Source organism: Propithecus coquereli, unplaced genomic scaffold (assembly GCF_000956105.1).
Source record: "Propithecus coquereli isolate 6110/MARCELLA unplaced genomic scaffold, Pcoq_1.0 Scaffold10, whole genome shotgun sequence".
NCBI classification, from domain to species: domain Eukaryota; kingdom Metazoa; phylum Chordata; class Mammalia; order Primates; family Indriidae; genus Propithecus; species Propithecus coquereli.
The window spans coordinates 6905595-6910991 of record NW_012133858.1 but is presented as its reverse complement, the minus strand read 5'-3'; positions in this window follow the sequence as shown (position 1 = coordinate 6910991).

Here is a 5397-nt window from a genome sequence, read left to right as displayed (position 1 = left end):
TGACTAGGCTGTCCTCGTCTGTCAATATTTAGCTGGTATGATTTATCCCAAAAATGGCTATAGAGAGTCAATTTTTTGTTTTCAATTCCAGATCTCTGTTCCCGTTCCTCTAATTTGGTGGTCACCCTCTGGCTTCTGCTAGGCAATCTGTTTCCTCTGCTGGCTGGATTCCTTCTGTGTGTGTGGCACTAGGAATGCCAAAGTGAATTCTCAAGATATTCCTTTATGTCATGTTCCCGTGAACAAAGCACAACGTGTGGGTGTGTGCCAACCTGTGCAGATGGCAGAAGTGGCATTCCTGACTTTGGCTGGGAAGTGTTGGCCACAATCAGACCTCGAAGCAAAGCGGTCACTCCTCATCAGCAACCCAACCACCTCAGAGCTTAGAGAAGAAGAAGGAATTTCAAGTCACTAAAATTACATATTTTTCAGGATGCATAATCTTCCTGAAGTTTTCCTTTGAAAGTGGGATAATTGGTGGAATTTTCAGAGTGATTACATACCTCAGCATTTTCATGAACCTGAAACGATGGGAGAGTTCATCATAAATACTGCATTAACTTAAACAACAACTAGTTATTGCAAGATTGTAAGTTGTGGATCTTGTCCTCAAAAGTAGAAATTGTCCTTTGATTTACAGAAGATAACTGAATTGGGATTTCTGTGTCACTATTGTACCCATTTGAAACGTAATGGGTTTACATGGTACACTTAAATCATTCTTCTCAGTGTTTATTCTAAAGAGTTTTTTTGAAATGATGTTTTGTTAAATCTTATGATTTAACCATGTTTGCCTTTTTTTGCCAGCCGTGTGGCAGTTTACTACTGAACTGTTGTCCTGTGTCGTAGCCCTCTGTACTCACTGATGGTCAGAGCTCAGCCTTCCAGTTGTATTCTCCATTCGTTTCATAACGACTTGAAAAAATGTGGACGCAGAGAGTAAAATATCCTGCCCCGTAATAATATTGAAGACATGCAAACAGAAGAAAACAATTGTTATGTTTTTCAGATAATAGTTATGACAACTGTAATTGAACAAAGACAGAACTATTCCTTTTTGACCAATGAAGATAAAAAGAAATTCTGGTATAGCAGGTATGCCATTATTTTCAAGTGAGCTAAGAAATTGTTACAGAAGAGTTGCTAATATCTGAAAATTATATATAATCAGAAAAATATAAGTGTGAGTTGTTTACTAATAGCAAAGTGTAGGTTTGGTGTAGAGCCTATCCAGCAGGGTCCACTTTACCACATTACACAAGGCTCAGTGAGAGCGAGCAGGCTCCAGCATGGTGGAAGTGGGGTGGAGCAGGGAAGGAGAACAGGGAGCAGCTGCTTTGGGGACAGTAGACTGGAGTCCCTTCCTGACTCAAAAAGGGTCAAATGCTTATAAAAACTGACTACCTCTAACAGAAGTTAGAAGATTGCCTTTGCTTTAAATATCCTTTACCTTCTGCATTTGACACTCCTGTTACTACATAGATTCTGGTCCCCTGAAGCAATTCTGCTCTGGGACCAGAGTTTACCAACCCCATTTAGTAATTCCAATTTGAAATTCTTTAATGATGGGTGACGCCCAATTTTTCTCTTTAAAGCTAATGAAGTCCTGTGGCATTATAAACACAACCCTTGGACAAGCTTCCTCTCTTCTTGCCTCCCTCTCCTCTTTTCAGGCAGCATATAGTTATTGAGTACTCCATTTAAGAAATTGTGCTAAGTGAGCAAAGTAGCATAATTACTAGGAATTAATTCTGGAGCCAAGCATGGTGGCTCACACCTGTAGTTCCAGCTACTTGGGCGGCTGAGGTGGGAGGATGGCTTGAGCCCAGGAGTTCGAGACCAATGATACAGCAAGACCCCATCTCCTAAAAAAAAAAAAAAAATAGAATTCCAACTGACTATTTGGCACTGAAGGCAAATATCAGCCCCCAACATAAAGAAAAGTAACTTTTTAAAAAAAATGCATAAATTAAAAAGTACGTATTTGCATGCAGTTCTAAATTGGAGGTATTTGTCATTGTGAAAAACTGGGAGTCTCAAACTTAGTCAACTTCAGCTGTGGAGAAGCCAATATAGCTTGTCGTTCCGGACCTCTAATCCAAAAATCTGAAATCCAAAATGCTCCAAAATCCAAATTCTTTTGAGCACCAACATGACACCACAATTGGAAAATTCCACACCTAAGTACCTAACACAAACTTTGTTTTATGCACAAAATTATTTACAATGTTGTATAAGATTATCTCTGGGCTATGTCCGTAAAGTATATGTGAAACACAAATGAATTTCGTGTTTAGGCTTAGGTCTCATCTCCAAGATATCTCTTTATGTATATGCAAGTATTCCAAAATTCACAAAACTCTGAAATCCAGGACACTCTGGTCCCAAGGTCCCAAGTATTTCAGATAAGGGACACTTAACTTGTAGTAACCGTCTCCAGGGTAGTGCTCAGATTTTGCCTGTGTCATACATACTATAAATTGTTCAAGGTCAGAGAGAAGTGAAAAGTATACTTTTTTAAAGAAACTTATAATAATATAAACTTTAAACCTATTATGATTATGAATCATCCTGTGAAGCCATATAAAGAATTTCACCAAAAATACAATGGATTAATAATATATTTGAGATTCTCAGTGATAGGTTCAACTATAATTTCACTGTTGTGCAGTAATACCATTTAGGTAGTATTGTTTCCGAGCATGGTGCATTTTATACTTGAAATTGCTTTGTTTTTATATTGATATAATTATATTTGCACTGATGACTTTCTGATGAAAGTATTATAAATGACATTTTTGTATATATATATTTATTAAGCTTGGAATCTGGTGGCCCGGTGTTTTCTTGCACAAATGTGAAACCTGATCACGTATGTCAAGAAATCTTGAGTTCCTGAGGGTAACTGACTACGTTGATGTCTCCCTTCCTCTTCAGTAAGGCTTGAACTCGGTTCCTTATCACTGATTCTGCATAGTGTACTCAGCAAGACTTAGGACTCTGAACCTATAAGAAATTTTAACAGGCATGTTTTAGTCACTTAGAATGTGACAGTCAAGCAAAGAGTTTTCAAATCTGAGATGTCAGTGCAGAATTATTAGTGTAGAATTCAGCTGTGAACTGAAGAATTGGAATATATTGATATCCTGTGGCAGGTTATGCCCTTGTGTTAGGAGGACAAGACCAAGCCCCTGGTCAAGAGAACGAGCAGGCTGCAGCGCGGTGGGAGTGGGGTGGAGCAGGGAAGGAGAACGGGGAGCAGCTGCTTTGGGGACAGTAGACTGGAGTCCCTTCCTGACTCAAAAAGGGTCAAATGCTTATACAAACTGACTACCTCGGTTTTCAGTTCAGATTTAGGTTCATTTTGATCGTTTTAAGGTCCCAGTTGTCAAAAATATCAAGTGAATTTGTCTCAGGTTTTCAAGAAGAGGATTTAAACGAAGGAAGCAAAAGCCATGTCAGTAACCTTTAGCTGACAGCTTTAAACAAACTGGCAAGTAGTTACTAGTCCTAACGTAGCTCCCTCTAATATTCCTCTAATATTCTCCTGAAACACATCCTTTTTCCTTACTTATTTCTTAGAATGAGTAATCCTTACATTGTTCCTATAGGATACTTATTTTAAGACCAAATAGACATTCTGAAAATGCTATAAATTATGCTTAAAATTAGTTTTCAGCCTATGTGGGCTTAGAGTTCACCGATATTTGAAGTTGAAACATAATGTTATTGGGTTTAAGTAGTTTTAGGAAGATAAATAAGTATATCAGAGTATTCCATAAACTTTTACCAATGTTCTCTTAATATTAGAAGGCTTAGTGATCGAGGCCGTCTATAAAACGACGAGATGATTTCTCAGAGTCCTTCCAGCTCAGTGTCCTATGCCTAATACTCACCCAGAATTGCTGGGTCGCTGCTGGCTCTGATCCACTCCTGGACTGTGTTGTATTCGTCCCGGTGTCACGTGCTCGATGCCTCACTGCTGTCCGGGTCCTTGGATGCTGAATGGACAGAGAACGGCTCGTCTCTGAGGGCAGTCGAGTAGTCTCCGCAGAAGGAGATGGACTTGAGTCACAGCCCCATAGACCCGTGTCACAGTGGGCACTAGTCCTTCCTCACGTGTCTTTGCAGCCTAGGAGGACTGACATATTTTAATCAAGTCTGTGCTGCTCATTCTGAAGAAAGAACTTACCTGAAAGGAAGGATTTTTTTTTTTTTTTGATACATTGGGTCAGGGTTGGGGAGGGAGTGGTGAATTATTTTCTTTATGTTTACATTTGTAATAAGTAAAATAGAAGATTTAAGAACTAATCTTTATTTATGGTATTGAACTTTAAGTGTAATACATTCCTTAGAAAAACACAACTTTAATAAAAATGGAAACTAATTTGCATCATGTCTTTAATTAGCACCATCAATTTTTTTAGTTCATCTTATTTATTTATTTATTGTTTGAGACAGAGTCTTGCCCTGTTGCCCAGACTACAGTGCCATCATGTCACCTTAGCTCACAGCCACCTCAAACTCCTGGGCTCTGGCAACCCTCCTGCCTCAGCCTCATGAGTAGCTGAGACTAGAGGCACACACCACCACGCCTAGCTAATTTTTTCTATTTTTAGTTGCCCGGCTAATTTCTTTCTATTTTTTTAGTAGAGACAGGGTCTCGCTCTTGCTCAAGCTGGTCTTGACTCCTGAGCTCAAGCAATCCTCCCGCCTCGGCCTCCCAGAGTGCTAGGATTACAGACGTGAGCCATGGTACCCGCCCAACACCATCAATTTTTTAAAATCTGCATGAGGAACACAAACACAGTCATACCACTGTATGTGAGGAAGAAGAGGTGTTTATTATGAAATATAATTCAGTTTTTACTTAACTGTGAATTAAGTTGTCCTACTTATGTAAAGCTGCAGGGAGTAGTCCTGAAACAGTTAAGCAGGAAAAAGCAGACTACAAATCATAGACAATTTGTTCTATGCTGCAGGCCAAGAGTTTCCTTTTTTTTTTTTTGAGACAGAGTCTCACTCTGTCACCCAGGCTAGAATGCCATGGCATCAGCCTAGCTCACAGCAACCTCAAACTCCTGGGCTTAAGCGATCCTACTGCCTCAGCCTCCCGAGTAGCTGGGACTACAGTTGTGAGCCACCCTGCTGGGCTAATTTTTTGTTTTTACTTTTAGATGCTAGGCTAATGTTTTTCTATTTTTAGTAGAAACGGGGGCGGGGGGTGGGTCTCACTCCTACTCAGGCTGATCTTGAACTCCTGAGCTCAAGCAATACACCGCACTCGACCTCCCAGAGTGCTAGGATTACAGGCGTGGGCCACCGCGCCCAGCCAGGAGTTTCATTGCATGACCAACCCTGGCACATTCCAGGACCGCATGTCACACAGCAGCATCA